The 22,148-nt window shown below is 43.5% G+C and overlaps 1 protein-coding gene across 5 annotated transcripts in view; it reads right to left on the minus strand.

The window, feature by feature from the left end:
* The window catches only part of robo1 (roundabout, axon guidance receptor, homolog 1 (Drosophila)), a 257,226-nt gene that overhangs the window by 56,986 nt on the left and 178,092 nt on the right, over positions 1-22,148 (minus strand). The window lies entirely within an intron of this gene.

A 22,148-nucleotide genomic window follows, 5' to 3' on the forward strand; every position in this document is an offset into this window, starting at 1 on the left:
GAAAGAAGAGGAAAATAAATAATTAACACAATGTCAATATATCCTGCGTCGGGGAAAACAAACAGTTAAAGAAGCAGACAGTTTAAAAAAGCATATCACTTTAAGCTGTTGCTACATTCATAAAGCCGAAGGCAGCTAGTAAAACAGCAGCGGAGCTGTTTTGAGACACATAATTAGTTCCGCGCAGATAACAAAATATAAGGCACGCATATCAATTTACTGCACCATGAAAACAGCAACAATCCCACCATGTGTCTCATGAGATATAAAAATGACTAAATAAAAAAAGATATGTATAGTATAGGCTACTGTATGTATTAGGGGTAAACAGGTTCTATTTCATTTCCAGCTTTCTCCCATGATAACCTTACTATCAATAAGCTTTACACCAGCAATGATGAATACATATTTGTACCTATCAACATCCCAAAAAGCAATGACCTTCATCTTTGTTGACCGAACCACACATATTCATATAATCACACGCACACGCACAATGATGATCCCCTTTCAATCATCGCATCTTCATCTCTCCCCGACAGTCCATATTTACACCCGCCCGCGCTTATACACCCGTGTTATATTCACATAGATGAAAATCTACATTAGATCCAATCCACAATTGCTGCATTGCTTTGCTAGGATACACTTCTTATTTGCATTGATTTTCCCTGGTAGAGGCGCTGTAAAAAAGATGACACTGCCATGATATTCATTATTCGACATAAGAGATCCACAACTTCCAAGGTCTACTTCGTTGTTACAAATTCGATACTAAAGAGATGAACTGAGCAATTCTGATTAAAAATTGGGGCGGAATGCAAAATGACAAAACCTGCCTCATCTAAAATCATTAGTCCTTGCCTGCCAGCCTTATCAGAATATCACATCATTACTGAGTATATGCAACAAAGCAGATCAACGCATATCAGAGGCAGAGGAACAACATATCTCTGGAGTCCGCATCTCCGGTGTTAAAGGTAAACTGGAGTTTTATTGACAGGGGGGAAAGTAATGAAAAAGCCACCAGCTCCCTTCTGCAGACAGTGTGCCAGTAATCATTTTCCCAGCTTTACTGCACATACATATAAAAACATATCTATAGTGCTTGTAAATTTCAAGCTGAAATTCAGGCCACACACACAGTATGGAAGGCCGGCGCAGTAAGTGCATTGTTATCCCTTTGGTATGTATGGAAAAGTAATGAATGCAGTGAATGCATGCTTTTGTCTGTGTTTTGGGGATAAAACCAAGCTTTTTTCGCCTATTGTCTCACGCTCCTCAGCTTGCTCTAAAGGCACCTCAGTCACAGATCAAAGTTAGGCTCACTCCAGGACCCCTCACCTACTGACAGCCAACAAATTCTTGACTAAACCCTTTAAGCACTTAATTGGACATTGCCGAGCCCAGATACTGCTCTCTGCTTCTTGTAACGTGTAGCGGGAATCCAATTTAACAGTAGGAACCAGCTTTTGGAGTAAAATGGGTGGTAAAAGCTTTCACAGTTCATTGCTGCAACATGACACCCACACCTCCATAAGTACAGCTGTCACATTACATACAATTATTTTGCATAGGAACAGTATTTATCAGAAACAATGCAAAAGGACTCCTCAGATATTGTGACTTATAGCCGCGGTTGCTTATGAGGAGGAGGCGTTCATCTACAGATACATGCAGGGTGCTGTACACAGATGAATAACAAATGTGTGTGACACCCTACATTTTCCACACCCAATCTCATCCAATTTAAACTCAGCCGTGCAGCTGCATGGCGAGTGAGCTCATTTGGTATGGTTAAAAGCAGATACAGTCATCAAGGAATGCAAATGTAAACACTAAACATCCGATCCATTGCCACACCGGCCCCATCTGAAGAAACACTGTCTCTATACGTTATCATTAACCTGTTCTAAAGAGTGTTAGTTTAAAAGTCAAAAAACTGAATATTCTGCAGTCAGCCCAGGTTTGTATAATTCCTATAAGTGCCTATTTTTAATTTTTCAAACATTGATTGGTTGTTTAAGAGTATGAAAGGAAGTAAGGAAAGGTAAAGGAGCGTATGAGAGAATTTGTGTTTTTCTTGCGTGGCTAATGCAGAGCTTGTAATAAACACTTGGGTGAGTAAGTTCAGTAACTTTAACCGTGACATTAAGTGCACATGGCCTCCTCTCAGTGGGTCTCTGCCTCCCCTGCTGGTCTCACTGGAACTCATTCAGCTAACATGCATATGCATCTGTCCCTCTGGAAAATAAAAAGGGATGTGCGGCGAGGATAAGAGGAAAAAAGGATGCAAGCTGTATCGACTAGTTGGAGGCCCGAGGGATAGCTGGCACTATTCAGTGTTTACACCAACAGCGCAGTGACCTCCACCCCTCCTCAACAGCACTAGCTTCATCACCTCGCTGCCCTCTCTCCTCCTCCAAACCAACACCTCTTTGTTATAAACACAGCTGAGTGCAGCGCAGCAGACAGCCTGAACATCTGCTCAGTGGAAAACAAAATCCTTTGGGATGGAGGCAGAATGAGCGGGAGAGAGACGGACGCAGCCAGACAGTCTGTCAGAGAGACATACATGCACAGATCTGGATGGGGTACAAAGCCCCAACTCTTCCGCTAGGAGCCCTGTCAGATCCGGAGCTGTGGTGGAATTGGTTGCCTCTGGCCCCCCTGGTTTAAATAAGGCATCCAGCGTCCCTCCTTCCTGTATAAATACTGCATAAGGCCCTGCTCGCCTGCCTCCCTAGCTGTTCCTGTTCTAGGACCCAGAATTGGGTGAAAAAATGGGATAAATAGTCTCTCACGCTGTGTTCTGCCCTGAAAGTGTGTGTGTGGTGTGGTCTGTGTCTGTGTTTGGGATAATGAGCCTACTCTACCATTCTGTCTCTCTAGTGAGCCTGCAGCTGTCCCCTAGCAGATAATATTTCCTGCGCTATTAACAGGGAGGCCCAACTCAATGTGTGTGAGTGTGTTTGTGTGTGTGTATATAGAGAGATTTTCAGTTTGTGGCTTAATATGTGCAAATGGGCCAGAGTCACAGGTCCCAGCATGAAGACGCCTCTTTGTCCGTGCTGGATTTGCTCGGATATGCTGATGATGGGATGAAACAGGGATGGAATATCCGGCCCCTGGATCGATATCAATCTACTCTGTCAAGGTAAAGGGATCTGTTGTGCTTTGCATTTCCTCTTTTCCATAGGCCAAGAACAAAACATATCCTATCTCATCTGGCTTATATACCTCGCTGCATAGAACAACCATATCTATCAAAGCGGAGGCTTAGTTTGCAAACATAGCCAACATCTGTAGTGCCCTGCCAAGTCCAGTCTAACCACATTCTACTGTACTGTATGATAAATCGCTCACAGGTCCACAGTAGCAAATTGGAGCTGTGCTGAGGCTAACCCAATTAGCGGCCATCATTTCTTACATCCAAACCTTCCTTTAAAAGGTCAGCTGAGACGGCTGCTCTCAGCTCTGAAAGCTCCCAGGTCCATCACCCCCACAAACTATCCTCTGTCTACCTACACACTCACACATAGGCATGCACACACATGCACTCTTTCCCCCAGGAAATTGAAAACAGATGTTTAAATGTCAAATTAAAATGAGATTCCCCTGCGCTGCCCCTCCAACATTAATGAAAATGAAGACTTAATGCCACACACAAGTCCGGGTGGGTGGATCAGATGAGCTTTGTTCTGAGGAAATTAAACCAAGTACAAGAAGCTTTCCTGAAAATCTTTGGAAGGATACAAAAACAAACCCACCAGGGAATTAAAAGAGTTATCAGAAGGCACCCCGAGTCAATCCTGCACAGAGAAAGAGCACAGCATGGGTCTCGCCTTTGGCTTGGATCTTCCCTTGAAACAGAATGGACATGGCTAGCCCTAAGGGAAGCAGAATGAACGATAACAGCAGGGACAATGAACTAAAGAAAAGAAGAAGAAGGAGCTAAGGAAAAGAAGGACTCTGCTACATATAATGAAAGATAATCCATCTCTTTCCCCTGTCTCTCCTCCTTATTTCCTGAAGGTAGTTCTGCTTTTTCTGTACTGATCAGATTTTATTCACAAACTACCCCCAATGAAAATAGAACATTATTTGATAGTACCTGAGGATATACAGTAGGGACGAATGGACAATAGAACAAACACTGAGAAAATACCAAATGGCTAAGCAGCCCCAGATGTTCATGGTTATGTGTGACTGCCCCAGCTGCAGTAGAATTGCTCTTTGTCTCCCATTCCTTTACTGTCAAAGCCTCTCTGTGATGCAATAAGGAGACAGGTCAAAATCTGAATAACAGCAACAAAAAAAGACCATAAAAGAAAAGGGCTATTTATTTCACATCTAAAAAACACATTTACATGGTAGCTCCAGCATATTAAAAATCTCCTCAATTCTGGCCAGATGACAAATGTATCTGTATTAAATAGGGCTTACATTGGCGGAGCTCCCTCAAAGTGCATTTCTACTGTACAACATAATTCCTCTCTGAATGTTGTTTATGTCATAAGCAAAAAATCTGACTTTTTCACAGGGCAGCTAAACCCTCCCATATTGCCTCCAGCTCTGTCCTGTCCTGTGGGACTAACACCTCTCATTCTCTCTCTCCATGCAGCTCCCACTTTGTTTCTAAATTTCCTCTCAGCATTTGACCCCCTTATCTTAACTCTCTGTCAGCTCACACACACTGAGCAGCTTAAATCAAAGGCAGGCTCATAGCGATGGTGCGTTAACCCATGCCACTCTAATGCAAAGGCTGCTGCAGGTGGATAATTTGCCAGCGGCGTGCGTACACTGTGTGTGTGTGTGTGTTTGAGTGTGTGCTCTGCATAAATAAGGAGTTTTGCTGGTGGGTGTGAAGACATGACAGGACTCCTACTGTACTCTAGAGAACCACTGCCTCCCTTCTCTCCCTCCTCCTCCACCTCATTTCCTTGTCTACCCCCCCCCCAGCCCCACCACCAGGAAGACGAGATTGGACATGGCAGACTCCCCTCTCTTTCTCAATCTGGCTTTAGTTCCTCAGCTTTGAGCTCATGCCCTCTTGTGCACCCTGCAGACACTTGATCCTGAAGCATAATACTGTCTGGGATAGATGATTATAGATAAACGTCTCAGCTATGTACACATACACAAAGATAAAACTGACATGATGGGAAGTTGTACATAACAGTGTGCATCCCAATAAAGCCATCAAACTCTCTTCAATCCTACAAGTTTTGTTCTTTTAGAATTGAATTGATAGATTTCACATTCATATCTAAATAACATATGGGGAAGACAATACCTCTCAAGACAACCGTGACATTCAATATGAGGTCACATCTGCAGAGTCACATTGGTTGAAAAAGCTTGACAGTCTCAATGATTACTAGACCGGAACACACCTTGTGGACACCCGTAAATATGTCAACGAGAGCAGATAGACTACTACCCAACTGACCTTTAGGGTATGCACCTGCACACCCCGGATGCCATGAGGTCATCCTCCACATTCAGATGTGATGTCACTAAACAGTAACAGAATTCCCTCATTACCTCTTAAAAACATGCAGAGCCTGAACAATAAACTACAGGAGTCCCTAAGTAAAAAAAGACAAAGACATAGGTGTGCCTATCAACATGTTCTCTCAACTTGTCTCACTTGCTATGGTATAAAAAAATGGTTCACATCTTGAACGACTGTTACACTGATGGGATCAGCATATGTGCTACTAACTGTAGAGATATACAGATACAAATGTAAACCACGCCATGTAGGGATATGAATCAAGCTGGCCCGGGTGGTTTGTGGATTGAAGCACGGGTAAGGCGAGGGGGGGTAAAGGCATTCACACTGTGCTGTGCCAGGTGATTACAGTCTATACCTGGCACCGAGGCCAGACGGCTTTGGGGATCTTTCAGTGGCACACACATATCTGGACTCGCTGTGGTCCAGTGAGGCTGCAGAGAGCCAAGTGCAGAAGGTTCAATCTCAGAGCTTCATCTTCTACATTACACACGCTTCAACACACACATGTAGACCTCATGTGCATTTCCAACAGCAATTATGTCGCTACATAAAGAAACACAAACATGTGCACACACACAGGCGCACACACACCACATAAAGGAAGCCTTGCCCCACAGACAGAGAGGCCATTGAGTGCCTGTGTTTGTTTAAATGGTCATAAGTCTTCTTGTCCGTCTTGGAGAGAGAGAGAGAGACGGCATTTGGCGGACATGGAGAAAAGCACAGAGGGCAGTGGGGAGGCAGCTTTATGTGAGTAACTGAGTGAGTGAGTGACTTGGCACCTCATAGTTCAATAAACAGGGCCTGTGTGATTGGAGTGGTGGGTGAGCAGGAGTTGGACTAAAATAAAGAGTGTAGCGAGTGCCGGGACAGCACAGGCAGGAATGTCGGGGAAAAGAAATAACTCTCTCTCTGACAAAAACTGTTTAAAAAGGAGAAAAGAAATCCCCAAAAATACCGATAAGAACAGCAGCCAAGAAACATCTGTATGGGATTAGCACATTTAAATGTAATGATTGAAAAACAAAAGCAAGCCATCTGTGGATTTGTCTGCCTTTGACAGATCAGCTCCTATGCTCTGTGTGCATATGAAAGTGATTTCAAGTCTGTTTCTGAAGCAGTGTGTGTTACCTGATGTGGAAACACAGGATCAGGTTTCATGGTTGCTAAATGCACTCAAGACATGTATAGTTTTCTCATTAGGGGGGTTGGCCAAGCTAAATCAAATATTCCGTTTACACAGCATAGAGCTGATGCCAATGGAAGACATTCTGTTTCCATTCAGTTTCACAACGCAGTAAAATAATAATGACCAAGACATAGGCAGAAGAAGCAGGTAAATCAACATGTTTTACTAGTGGAGAATTGTGTTTATTTGCAGCACCCTGGCAACAAAAGAGGATTCAGGGATAACAAGATTGCAGCAGTCAACGTTGCACTGCCAATGCTTCTTAGGGGTGGGAATCACCAGACGCCTCCAGATACAATATCGTCATGATACCTATGCCACGATACGATATTATTGCGATTTTAAACATATTGCATTATTCTGCGATATATTGCAATTTATAACCTTTTTTCCAACTTCAAATTTTTCCTAATTTCAAATGATGTCCCCAAAAGGAAAGTTTATAAACATCTGTTTTATTTAAAAAGATACATATCTGTTTGTTCATATCACTTCAATTGCATTGCTGCAAAATGAGATCGTCAAGCAGACAAACTGACCAACACATATATAATAAAAGATCCATACTTGGCATTTGTTTATCAATAGAGTATTGCCACTGAATATATCAAGATACTATACTGTATCAGTTGTTTCCCCAACCCTAATACTTATGTGTCTTCATTTCGCGAGCCAGGCTGGACTCTACTATCAGAGACAAATATGCGAGCTGAATGAGTTAAGCCTGTCTTCTATATTGTTAGTCTTGTCTATAGATGGAGCTCCATGGCCAACTCCCTGAAGACAAGGAGCATTACAAAACCCCATCTCTCACAACACAATGTGCTGGGTCTCAAGCCTGAAGCTCTTTGCACAGAGATACAAAAGAGCAGATGTAACACTATATGACACACACACACATGTACACCTGTACAGTATGCTCGCTCATTCTCTGCCTCTTTCTCCCTCTCACACACAATACAGGCCGAGGCAATGGGGCTCTGTACATAGCCCATGTCAGCCCTCTGTGAAGCTAGTTCATCATTTATGAATCTTCCCATTATATGGTTCTTCATTTATGGAAAATTCATAAGCCAACAAGCTTATCAAGCTAAAGCTCATTAAGCAATTCAAACTCTATGATCAGTTAGTTAGTTTTTTCCTAATAAGTGTACCTCTTTAAGGACCTTGCTGTTAACCTTTCGATTGGAACTACTTTAACAAATAGTACCAATGAAAACTGCAGACAGTGTGTTCTGTGGATTGTCCAGAGTAATGGGGGATATTGATTATTGGAAGTGATGTTGCAATTACATTTTTGAAATGTCAGTGCTGTGAGCACAATAAACTAAATAAACTTCCTTTGTTTTGGGGCAGAAATCTCAGGGGTGGATATCTTAAAACCTGGCAACAAAACCACCAAGATGTTAGGGTTGGAAATCACCAGAGGCCTCACGATACGATATCATCACCATACTTATGTCACAATACAATATCATTGTGATTTTAAACATATAGCAATATTCTGCAATTTTATTATTTTATTATTTATTCCCAATTTCAATTGACGTCCCCAAAAGGAAACTTTGACAACATCTGTTTCATCTAAAAAGATAAATTTATCTGTTTGTGGCAGTTCTGTGTATTGATACAGTATTGCCACAAAAAAGAAAATCGCAATACAATGCTGTATGGATTTTCCCCACACACCTATTAGTTGTGTGTGCTGTTTTTGGGGAATTCTTTCCTCTTTCTCCTCCACATGTTTCACTTTTTTTCACCCTGCTTTTTCACTTATGTGTCTGTGCTCAGATTTACTAGACTGCGCTAGTCTGTCTGAGTCTTCACAGTGTAATAGGATTTTGCTATTTAAATGTATGCACATTGTACATTTGTCACCATAGAATGTTCATTAAAGTAAATCCCTTTACTGCTAGAAAAGCAGGCGTAAACACGCCAAGAGCAGTGGAATATCTTTATCCACTTGTGCCTTAATCCCGCTACATGTTTCACACAGCTCAGTTCACATTGCGTCAGTTATGTTTGCTGACAATATCTCACTGTGAGCTGCCCTCCCGTCTGTGTGGCCCCGCCAGCTAACCCTCTCCCAGCATCTGCAAAGATGAGGGCCTTATTAAAACAATCTTCCCAATTAACATTCCAGGCCCCCGGAGCCCCAGCAGCCCTCCCCATGGACCTCCTCCAGATATGACCCCTCCTCAGCTCTACAATGACAAAGAGGCTGTGTGGGTCTCGGACCAGCCACGGGACCCTTGAATGTAACTGGTGGGGGGGGGAGATGTGAGGCAACTTGTTTTTCTTCCTGGGGAACCAAACCTGTTACATGTGTGCATGTTTGTGTGTGCATCTGTGCAGCGCATGTGTATGTCTGTGTGTGTGTGTGTGGAGACAAAAAGAGAATAAAAGAGAGAGAGAGAGAGAGAGAGAGAGAGAGAGAGAGAGAGAGAGAGGATTGATACATGAACAGATAAATGAGTTACCACCGGTCAGGGCGGCACTGTCATCACAAACGCTCCTAACTTGATGTGACAGGCAGTGATATGGGCTCATTTGCACAGGGTGGATAGCTCACGATCCCAGACAGGAAGGAGAACTGTAAGAGGAGCTTGTCAGCTAGCTAACACAGACCATCAGAAAAATTAGATCCATAAACACAGCGTACATTCCCACAGAGTGCCTTTTGACCCTCGTCAGAGCGTTTTAGAACATCTGCTGCCGATCTTTTCTCTTCTCCTGAGATCTCACGGCCAGATTACGGGACGCCTCCCAGCCTCTCGCTCATCTTCCCATAACAAAGTTATATTATCGCCAAACAGCGGGGACTGATACAGTGTTATTCTATACGGGTGCTGTACAAACATGACCAGGGCGGGGGGGAGATGATATCATGAGACATAAGACCTGTTACAATGACTGTGCGTCTGGCTTTGCTTCATGTCAGAGATAATGGAAATCACAAACATTATACAGCTCCTGCTTGCCTCAACTCAGCTGGACCTTCCAGTGGTTAACATCCAACAACTTCCACTGCTGAAGCAAAGTGTGGCCGAGTCCAGTAGGTTTGGTTGATCACTCATGCCCAAGCATGTGTGTTTGCTTGTGTTTTAGGTCCCTTTACTGACTATGCTGCGAGTCTGTTTGGGCTACACCTTATTAATGTATGCTTAAGAAGATCCAGTGGACATGCAGTCCGTGGATGTTCTCTCCTTAACATATGTCAAACAAAGTAATTTAAAGCAGAAGAAGTTAGAAGCATCACTTTTATCTTAGGTTGGAGTAATGGAAACCTTAGCCAAACACACATAGTTTCCAATGAAAGTCTAATTTGATAGTGGTTTAGGAAACAGTGAAAAAGTAAGGGATTGTTGTGCATAACAGCGCGCCTTGGTCGGAACCATAAACTAGGATTACATCAGCGGCTGTTGCGGAGGTGACTGTGGAAGAGTAATATGATAGCGGCTGTGGGGAGGGGAAACAGGCAGGCACAGAGGAAACTGGGGAAGGAAAAAACACAAGGGGATCCAATGTAATGTTACAGCAGATCCCTCAGCCTTTCGTCATGGCCACTTTCATTTCCACCATGCTGATCCCTCTCCAATCACTTTACCAGGCACAGGGGAGGCAGGGAGAGAGGAGGAAGAGGGACGAAAAGAGGAAAAGGTTGGAGAGGTTAAGTAAAAGTGTGGATGTGGTGGTGGTGGTGGGGGGGGAATATAGGGCACAGGAATGTTGAAGAGGGTGAGACAAAGCAAATAAGGGTACTGGGATCCAAACATGTGCGGCTGCGGCAGCAGCTCCAGAGGGGCACATCTTTCACTGATCAGTTGCTGTCCACATTTCAATGACTTCCACATGGACCCTAAACCCTCCCAGATGCACCCCGAGAAGATGAAACAATGCCCATACCCCTATCTGAGAGGGGATCTGTTACAGTGGGAATAGATACCGATAGGAACGGAGCGAGGGGAATGTTGTCAGAGATAGTGTGTCAGAAAGAAATAGAGAGCTGAAATTTCATCTTTAGCACTTGTCCACCACGTGTGTGTGTGTGGGCAAGTGCTACATTGCCAAACACTATAGCTGTAAAGCTATAGCTTTTCACTGCATTTGTCAAGTTGTCCAACACGCAATATCAAGCATGGCCGATGCCGAGGAGAATGTTTTGTTAGTGTGCCAGAAATTACCCTGATCCCTGTGAAATTGACACTGTGTAAGGTTTCAAGACTGATGTTAAGCCCTGGATTTTCCATCTTTACATTTATATTAAATGAGGCACAGACAAAAGAAATGTTCCTTCGTAGTTTTTACTCCTTTGTTTTATGGTATACTTTGCTAAGTTAACATGGCTTCCCGAAACATCCCGGTGAGCTGAGTTATATGACATCTCACCCAAGGGAATACAGCCAAGCCCAGCAGCAGGCGGAATTTACAGTAAGGCTACCGCACCAACTCTACTCAGAGAGGACTCTAAAATCTCTGTTAGATTTATAGAAGTGGGAGAGAAAGCTCTTCCTCCTCTGAGGTACTGCTTTCCTCTTGCGTAGACTCCCTGAGTTCTAGTTTGGCAGCCTTAGACTAGCCTGACAAATGAAGAGAAGCTTCACGGTGAATACTGTAAACACATTTTGTGTATTGATTTTGGTTTCTTAACTCTATTTCTGCTTCCGCATTGACTCGGCCTGTCCATTCAAATTCCATATTCTCTATGGTTTAATCATCGGCAATGCATGGCTTTCTTTTTAATCCAATTCTCAAGTCAAGACATTTCTGTCTGATGAAAAACAACAGGCTCATACAGCTGTCCATTAAAATCACATACTGTATGATAGAATCACTTTTACTTTAATAATGTAAATGTTATGCTGTCTGTATAATGTAAAACAACATAAAATACTAAGAGAAGACAGACAACTGCGGGCTTTACTGGGTGACATTAAGAGAGAATATTAAATACTGGTTTCATATCTTTTCAAGCCCATCCCCGGCTGGCTCGCCCTGCCATACTGTAGGTGATGGATCTGCAAAACATCGACATCTGAAAAAATTAATATATGAAAACCTAATCACATTGAAGAAGCTTCCTCTGGCAGTTAATTCTCTTGGGAAGAAGACACACCAAGGATGGTATGAAACCCATCAAATGTACAATATAATGAACTTATTAAAGATCAGCCCATGGCATGTTTCAATTTTCTTTTAATAAGGGCAACTTATCCTCCTGGTTTTACTTTCCATTTTATTTTCTCCTTTTCATTTCTCTGTTGCCCGGTTCGTGGCTGTAAGTAGGAACGGTATTTTTATTCTGACAAAAGTTAATTATTGTCATGCAAAGATCTACAATGAACAAGCTTTTAACCTAACCTTTAAAGGTCTTCTTTGGATGCTTTTATATAGACCTTAGTGGTCCCCTAATACCATATCTGACGTCTCTTTCCCAAAATTTAGCCTTGGTGCAGAATTTCAGCCACTAGAACCAGTCCCACGATGAGCGTTCCTTACGATGTGCCATTTCTAAGTCTGAAACTTTTGAGGAGGAGGGGGAGTGGGGATCAATATTAATATTAATGTTAAAAAAACTCATTTAGTGAAATTGTCATGCCATGAGAACTTTAAGTCTTGTCCCATCCCCTTTTCTGTCCGTTTTGCTGAGCAGGTGTCTACAAGGACGACCACCATAAGCAGTAACCTCTAGTTCACCCCTTCATAAAAAAAAAAAAAAAACTCTACTCAACACGGATGCCATTCCCAACATCTAAAGGCATGTGGTCCGCCTAAAGCCCGCATGCATTGTAGATATATTACTCTAAAAGGAAAAGAGGCGCCCATCTGGAGCAGAGGACGTGAAGCAAGGAGCCAGGTGAAGAGGAAATTTAAGAAATGGAAGAGAAAGGAATATAAGGGAAGGCAGGGCAGAAAGACAGAGAAGTATTGAGGGGGATGGGGTAGGGAAGTTTTTCTGCCAAAGAGGGATGCAGGGATGCTTGTGAGATCTGGACTGCTTGGGTGTGCTGCACAAATCAGGCTATGAAAGAGGTGAGACAAGGTAAAAAAAGGACAGTTTAAATCTCGTCAGTCTGGATTATTTCCCAGAAATTAAACATTTAATTACAATTGAAATATAAGCTAATGAGAGTGTCACAGTGACGACACACGTAGTGCCATACACACCTTGGCTGCAGAAGGCTTGGCTGAGATAGCAGTGTGTGTTAGCCTCGAGGTTCCATACACAGGTTTGAGGGAGTGACGGGTTCAATGTGTGTTTCAGGTCAGTGGGCGAGTGTAAACACACATCAGTGTGTTAAGAGCGGCCAGGTTGTGTGGTCAGCGGTACATCTGATTAGCACCAGCTGACCCAACCGGTTCACCACACTCATGGAGCAGCAAAGCAGGGCGTATACCAAGCAAGCGTGAAGGCAAACATGAAACAGTCTTCTGTGCCAGCACACAAACTGTCCCCAGCAGACAGAGTGTGAGATCAACAAGCATGGGAAAGAAGCAGCAACACACCACCATCTTCTCCCCCTTTGTATCTCCTCAACAAATTGAACAACATTACAGAGAGGTCAGGACTCAGCAAACAGATAAACTCTCCCTCTGTACTTGCCAGCTTTCCTGAGATAAGACATGCCTAACTTGCCTTCCATGGGGAGACAACTCACCACAAAATGCTGCCACGGCCTCCACTTTGAACAAATCATCAAATAAATCCATGTTTAGTTTCTGCCAGGCTCAAATATGCCAACAAGGCCACGGCAAGAGTGCGAGCAGTTGAAAAGCGACATTGTGCTCAACAAAGGGGAAAAAGCAACCCAGGGAGGGGATGTGATGGGGCTTGTTGCCCTCTGGATTGGCAGATGAGGGTGTTCTGTTTGTTGTGGAGAAGAGTAGTAAGAAAAAAGTAGTAAAGAAGTAAAACAGAGCAGTTCAAGTCATGCGGGTGAGACCTGCATGGGAGAACAAGCACAATAAAATGCCCCTCTCCTCTAGTTCAATTGAGGGAGAGTGGCATGTTCTGTAGAGTTATAAGGGACTGGACATATCCCAGCATGCATGCAATAGGTATGCTGTCAATACAGAGTCTAATGCAGGGATCAGACAATGGGCAGGCTGGTCTGACACACTGACCATCTCAAATGGTTTAATCCTGCAGTAACACAGATATAGCCAGACACTCGACTCAGGCTATTAAAGGTTTCATTTCACCTGAACTGCACCTTTTTACAATGTGGGATGAAACTGGCACATCCCATCTCTCTCTTACCTTTCCTGATGGAATCAAGGGAAAAAGCCCCCAAAAATAGTGTTAAAAAATAAAATAAAAGAAACTGGGACACTTGGGTTACGTTATTTCAGACGGAAAAACTCTGCTAAACACTGCACATATTTTAACTGAACTAAAAACAAAACAATTCATCCCCCTGCAACCAACTGGATATGTCCGCAAAGTTTTTTCCTCCCCCATATACAGTACTAGAGTCCACATGCCTTCTATTGTCCCCACCATGCTGTCTATCTCTAGGAGGGATAGCATCTCAGCAAGCCCAATCTGTGGCGCTCTGTGGCTTTCTGAGACCTGCAGAGTCTGTGGGAGGCAGCACACCTGCACAACAGACAATAGCAGTGGATCCTATAGATTCTGCAGCTCTTTGAAGTGGCGATGGATGTGAGCTCCATACCTCAGGCTCTCTTTTATCATGCATCACTCTGTGGTTTCAGCACGCAGCCTTTGTGATGAGAGATGGCTTTAAGAGGAGTCGACCAGAGCTTTTAAGGACAGTCAAGTGTTTGGTTGACCAGTCATTCCACATCAGAAAAGATGTTCACATGAGACGTACACAAAGCAAAAAAGACAAGTCTGGAGGGGGGGGGGGGGGGGGGGGGGGGGGGGGGGGGGGGGGGGGGGGGGGGGGGGGGGGGGTGTACATGCTACGGTACATATCCACTGCGGTCTAATCTGCCAAATCTTCATAGCACAGTTAATTGGCATGGGATCCGGTATTAAAACAGGGACAGTGAAAATATACATGTGGGGGGGAGACGAATCATGGAAGGTGACCCGGGAGTTACAGTATGTTTGAGTTGGGGAGGGAGGAAAACACACAGACACAACTTTACATTCCAAAGCGTATCGCATCTAATATCACCTCCTTCAGTCTGTTGGAGCAAGCCCATTGTCTACAGGCCTCTTAAGCATAAACTAGCTGTGAAATATGACATCATAAAAAGCAGTGGCTTTTTCGATTATGAAGAATCTATGAATTATTCAGAGGCAACTGACAACATTTTTCTCTCCATCCTCCTGCCTCAAACCCTGTCTCATACTGTAGTTATCTCCGCTTTTTCTCTTCTCTATTACGGCTGCTCTGTTTTTCCTCTGTACATCAATTTTTCTGTCTCAACTCTTTATCCCTCTCCCTTTTATTTCCATCCTGTGGGATGAGTAGCGCTACTGTAGAGGGAAGAAAAAAAAAAGGAGCAGAATGTGAAAATCACGGGAGTGTAACACTGTGACTGACTGGTGCTAAAGTGGACACCTCTCCTCTTGACAGGGCTACAACAAAGTCAAGTGAGTGGGAGCCTTGACTAGTAAACAGAGACATCCCAAGCATGCCAGATACTGTTCTAGTGTCAACTCTGTCATCATGTGGCTAAAAACTTAATAGTGTTGTACTTACAATCCTGGGGTCTGACCATCTATCTGTCACCATCTATTTTACTATCCCTCCTTAACTGTACACCATCAGCACACCGCCTCAGAATCATAACTCTTACTGTACAGCCCAGTGGTTAACTTGCTTGTCTGAGCGCGGGTACTGTAGAAATGAGCCAGTCACAGAAGTGCACGTCCCCTCAGTGGTGACATATAAGGCCATACAGTATGTCTCTGCATAGTGATGAGTAATGATCTCTCGGGGGTTCCCTGCCTCACTGCATCTCATACATAACGGCTGTACATTTTACTGCAGATACAGTTGCTCTCTAGCCACACAAATCTGTGTAATAACTAAAGTAGACAGTTCTTGTTAAAGGTCCCATGGCATGAAAATTTCACTTTATGAGTATTTTTTTTAACATTAATATGGGTTCCCCCAGACTGCCTATGGTCCCCCAGTGGCTAGAAATAGTGATAGGTGTAAACCGAGCCCTGGGTATCCTGCTCTGCATTTGAGAAAATGAAAGCTCAGATGGGCCGATCTGGAATCTTGCCCGTCATGAGGTCATAAGGGGCAGGGTTACCGCCCCTTTCTCTAGCTCGCCCGCCCAGAGAATTTGGCCCACTTATGAGAAAGAGACATCATGGCTTTCAAACAAGCAAAGTGGCTGTTGTTAAAGACCACAGCTCCAGCCTCCACCTTGCCCCCCCTCTCCTCCTCAAAAGCTACAGTCGCCGAAATGGCACATACCAAGGAAAGCTCATTGTGGGACTGGCTCTAGTGGCTATAATTCTGCACCGAGGCTATTTTTTGGGAAAGAGACTTCAGATACAGTATTTGGGGACCACTAAGGTCTATATAAAAGCATCCAACAATCACAATGTCATGGTTCCTTTAATGCATTAACTACATAGCCATCTGCTGATGTACTGTAAGTACTTAAAACCATCCAATGTCTAAAGTGCTGTAAAATGTTTCAATTTAAGGATGATTGGGAAAAAGAGTCACTTTTAAGAGCCGATTTAAACTCAACGCATCCAACTGTGCGCCAATGTGACGTCAAAATAAAATAGATCTCGCTGGTGCTCCAGGATTTTGAGCGTGCATTTAGAAGGCGCAAACCACTCTCAGAGTAACGGCAAGTCTCTCTTGTAAACTTAATGGGTTAAGATGAGTTCATTTATGGTAAATGAAAGGCTTGATACAACAGAGTAGGTCATCCATTCAAATTGAAGCATTGACGGCAATGCTGCTGCCAGTTCTGCCGTTGTTTATCTTCTTCTTCTTCTTCTGGTCTGTAGAAATAGCAATGTCACGGCGCCCTTATATCGTCACATTTGCGCACGCCAGCTCGGATGCACTTACTGTAAAACGCCCTTTAGGACGACTGTTGTGCCTTAATGTCGACATTACGGCTACAGTATCTGTTACATTGTGACTGTGTTGATCCATATTTAAGTTTGGATTTGTACTCTACTGTCGAGAACATGCTTGAATTCTATTAAATATATGGAACAAGATTTTGCTTGAAAATAAAGTTAATAAAGTTGTTTTGGTAGCAGCCTGCATGTAGCACATTCATTTTCTAACAAACTCCCGAGTTAAATCAGCAAATATATACTTGGCTCACTACCAGCTACACATTTTGGGTTATAATTTAGAGGAAATGTGCATTATACTGTATGCTTTTATCAAACATTTCAGTTTCTAACATTTCACCTAATATGGTGAAAGTGACGGCCAGATGTTGCTTATTACTGTTTTAAGTTAGGAAGCATACATGAGAATATGATTCTGTGCAAATCATTTGACATTAGTTGTCCTCTCCTTTACTTTCAATGGGTTTCGTGTATTTCCCAACACATGAATGTGACTGTGCCAATCCAATACACACAGCCACAGAGAATGTTACAATCCACAAAAACTTCATTTCCTGATGCAAAACACATGTTTTCTTCTTTTCTGTAATAACTCCAGTAATGAGAAAGAAAGTGAAATAACTTCTAGGAGTAGATGAAGCATGACATCCATTCACCAACTAGGCTGTATGCTGTCATTCTCCCTCAGTTTCATTCAGACCTTCACATGCACATGGCAGCATTCGGATACTGTACAACGAATGTCACACAGGTGTAAGCAGGACACTGGGTGCACTGCTGCAAAAACACTGCTGCGTCTGTCACAAACGTACTTCAATTCACGTGCTTTAAATGAGTCACCACCACTAACAAAAAGCAATTGTTTAGAATGGCTAAAGTAAGGACTAGCAGTGATCAAGCTGAATGGAGTAGCAAGAGCAATCCATGGCCACTCCACATGAGATAGAAAAGCAATGCCCAGGTTGAAGAGGCCCTCCACCCTATCATCTGTCCACTAAAAGCTCTCTGTCACTGCTTCCTGCATGCATCCTTATCCACCCACGCCCCATATAAGCCCACAATGAGCCCTAGGCTAATGCATAAAACAACACAATTAAAGCCAAAATGGACAACTCCCCACTTCAGTCCAGGCATGAGCATGCAAGAGAGCACTCACTGCGCTTGTGCTGATTTGAGCTTGACCACTCGTGCATGTATCTCGTGCGTCTGTGTGTGTGTTTACTCTAAGAAGCAGAACAAAGTTGACAGCTCCAGCCAGTAGCCCTTTGACCTGTGGCCTGAAGGGCTAGCATAAGAAGGCAGAGCTGGTTTGCAGTAAGTTCTTCCCTCTGGCACAGAATCCTTGGCAGGTCACCATGAAACACAAAAGGCCACAGGCACATGGACCTGATCCAGGATGCCACGCTTGGTTTGAACTCTCTTCCCGATAAATAGAGGGAAAAAAATCATTTCCCTCTAAATCCTGGAAGAAAGGGAGCTGAGGAACAGTTCAGCAGTGTGCTGCACTGTAGTCAAAGAAATCTAAATCAGATATCCACTCCAACAGACCAACCTCAGCTCACAATAATGCTTTCACAGGAGCAATATTTGCTTCCAACTACACTGTGTGCACATTACATTGCTTACACAATGGCCCATGTGTTATGGTCCTGATATATTTGTCTTCTTCTGTCTTTTTTCTCCTTTGGGGCAAGAAGAAAATCATTCTTGGTTTCTGTGCTGCCTTGCCTTTCCCCCCAATTCTGTCACAGCTATTATTTCATGAAATCTGACTCCTGGTGTTCTGTTTCTTTTCAATTTTCTTTTCAGCAAAGCCCAAGTGTTCCCTTCTCCCATGTCAACCACTTCTTAGTGCAGAGCCCAATGTGCCAAAAATATTAACATACCAAGAAAGAAATCCTAAAGCGACATTCATTAAATGTGCCATTCCATTTCAAAATAGAAGAAACAAGCTTTGCTTTTTCTCGAGAACACAAAACCAATAATCTTGGGATTTCAGTCCGTCTTTGTTCTACACTGCTGTCAGCCTGTTTATTTACTCCTTAGAGTGTTTTTAGCCGACTTGTTTTGGACAGACAACATAAGCTCAACAGACTACCAAGGAGTCCCTGACAGCCCTCCCATGATTTCCTTTTCCCAAAGATAATATACACATTCTAATGTAGACGAAGAAAGAAGCTAATTGACCTGAAATCAAAGCTAATTGGCTTCTACTTAGCCTCTTCCTGTCCTAGAGCAGTACGGACACTGGGGGAATATTCTCTCGGCCAATTCACAGAATACCACCAACAAACAAGCAGTAATCAGCAGTGGGAAGTGTGATGCTGGACTGTATCTGCAGGGCGTGGTGAGCCACTGGCTGAGCTACCGGGTGCAGACGACCTGACCCGAGTTTGGCTGCATGCTGAGGGCTTGGCTGATAGATATCTTTCTCTCTGGCAGTTCCCACCATAAAGCCTCATTCAAACTGCCATACTTCATCGGAGGAGTTACCCCGATGACCTGCCCCCATCTCCCCATGGATCATTTTCAAGATGTCTTTCCGGCACGCTGTTGTAACACTTCCTCTGTGTGTGTGCGCACATTAGAAAATGTGTGTGACTGAATTGATGCTTGGGAAGAGAGCGATGCCCAACAAAAATGTCTCTCTTGATAAACATTTTGAGACATTCATCTAGGTTTCTAGCAGTAAGTGGACTTGATAAAACTTTTCATGCCCTGCCTCTCAGGCTTCATAAAGGCTTCCCTAACAGTGAATGTATGCATCTCTTATGGAAAATCTATACTTTGAATCTGTAGTTGACTATGTAATTACAATATTCCTATAACAAAATGCCAGAATTAAAAATTGATAAGGACGTTAAGGAAAGTGAGCTTCTTTTTAAAAATTCAAATGATCAATTAAGTGTAATGTAGGCTATCCATCAACTAAACTGCATGTAATGTTGGTGCATTAATAACAGAGGAAATGACATTATTAGCTCTGATATGCCTACATTTGTGAGAATGTCATTATTGTGGTAACATTATTGTGGAAAGAACTACAGCAAATTATGCATATTTTAGATTAATAGATGTTAGATTGATACATTTGCTTTTATATGTGTGGTTGTGTTCTTTCATTTTCCTTCCCACAATACTAAAAGCAAACTTGTGCCCTATTGTGCGTCGGTTTAGTGAATAATGAGTGTGTGGCCCGAAGAGAGACGCTGATTTGATTTAATCTAAGCTCGGCGGATGCAGTGAAATAAAAGAGACAAAGTGGAGCAAGATACTCAATTTGATCTACGAGGTGCAAAAGCAGAAAATTCACAGTACACAGTGATGGGTAATAAAACAAACGAAGCAAGACTCGAATGCTGCTTGCACCACTGTGGCTGCATGACCTACATCTGTAGAGTGGAGGAATGCTGATCCTTATCTAATGTAGGATATGGCCTGAGGACAAGACACGTCATCTTGGCACACAAACCTCTGTAATCTTCTCATGCACAGTGTTTTCAACTACAAGAGTGGAGCTGCAGAGTCGGTGAGTGTGCCGCTTGAATTTATGTGGCGATAGAGTTTGATTCATGTTACATTCTACAAGGAGAGCCATGAAGTATCCGATGAGAGCCCGGGCAGGGTTACATTAAAGGAATTCCCGTGAACCCTCAGCACTTCAGAGTCTCTGTTTCTCCCTTCCAGACAGATGCCAAAGTCATTGTTTTTCTGAGCCTGCTTTTCAGAGAGAAAACCCGATCTAACTGGCTACCAGTGTCACCAGTGGCCCCCCGTCCTCCCTCGTCATTCAATCCCATCTCTCCTCCTTTCAGGAATGCACTTCAGTCAGTCTTTCTTGTTCTCCCTCCCTCTTCTCTCCGGACCGTGGTGCCCTAGGCAGTCTGGGGGCAGTGTGTGTTTATTTCTCCCAGATCTATTCATCCTCTCTGTTGAAACGGGATACAGTGACCTCCTCTGTGTCCGGTGGTCTCCATCCCAGGCCCCTGTCGGAGATGGAGAGCCTGTGAGGGGAGGGGGAGGCAACTCAATGGCTGGTCAGGAGACAAGCCAAGAACACGAGCCGCTCGGGCACCGCGGAGAGATGATACTGGATCTGAGGGAATGGACCAGCAGGAATGTTGTGCAGTGACTTTATGTCTTTGCATACTGTGTGTGCCTCAACACTTTGGAGCAACACTCAGAGCCATCACTTGTTCTGTCATTGTTTGACTCCCTCAAACAAGCAGAAGAGTCTATCCCGGATCCAAAGCATGACTAACAAACAATGCTGAGTGGTGACCCATGCCATACTGGACCGTTGCAGGAGATATGCACATCAGCGTGACCATTTATATGCTATTTTGAAACACAGTGACATACTTTAGCGCTGCGAGCAAACCTCTCGCTTCCCATTAACCCTCCCATTATAAAAGGGAAATATATGAACCCCACCACACACACACACACACCTCACGAGACATGACAACCTCTCTGCACCTCACATTAGCATAATTTACGTTTATCATGTGAGCTGCAATTTGTGGGGAAAATCTTTCCCCCCACAGGTTTGTTATTGAGAGTGTGTCCATTAAAAACAACTGAATTACCATCTCAATTGGCTCACCATAAGGTACAGTGTTGGCATTCTTTGAAAGAGTAATTGGATCCATTAAGGCAGAAAAAATGCAAGAGACGTAAGATCCAGGTTCTTTTGTGTGCACGGTTTGTGTGTGTGTGTGTGTGAGTCTGAGGATTTCTGTGTAAATGCCAGTGCATGCCAATTTTTCTTTTTAATTCTTTCTGCTGCAGTGGCAGAACAATTGTTAAGTGGGACCAATTAAGATAAAGTTTCATACATTAATTTAGTATTCTTTACATCACAAGTCCTTTTAATGAGCAGCACTGAACAGACATTTGAATGTGGCTCTGTCAGCTCTGTCTGCCGGATAGAAGACCTTCAGTGATTTTGATGCAAAATAACTTCAGAAATCAATCTAATTTTAAATCTAGTTTTGTATGATCAGCTGCTGTGCACAAAGAAAACTGTCTTATGTGCAAGCTTGCACAGGGAAAAGTGGAGAAACAAGAGGTGGCTAGGATGATCCACGGATAGACTGGTCACCTGCGTATTGTAGCTCCGTTATGTGCATCCATTTACAGTTTAGCCGTAATAAAAGCCCCTTTTAACTTTGCAGCACCTCAACCTCAGGACAACTCATCTAGCTAATGTTAACAAGCCACACAGGAGTTGTGATCTGTGATAAATCTGACCACAGCCAGAGAAAAGCTCCACCAGACAGACCTTCCCTGTTGATAAATGAACAAGCCTGCAAGAGTCCTTGAAACATGGGGTGGGGTGGGATTCAGTGTGGGGTGGTGTGTGTGTGTGTGTGTGTGTGTGTGTGTGTGTGTGGGGGGGGGGG

Source organism: Etheostoma cragini, chromosome 3 (genome assembly GCF_013103735.1).
Source record: "Etheostoma cragini isolate CJK2018 chromosome 3, CSU_Ecrag_1.0, whole genome shotgun sequence".
In the NCBI taxonomy this organism is placed as follows: domain Eukaryota; kingdom Metazoa; phylum Chordata; class Actinopteri; order Perciformes; family Percidae; genus Etheostoma; species Etheostoma cragini.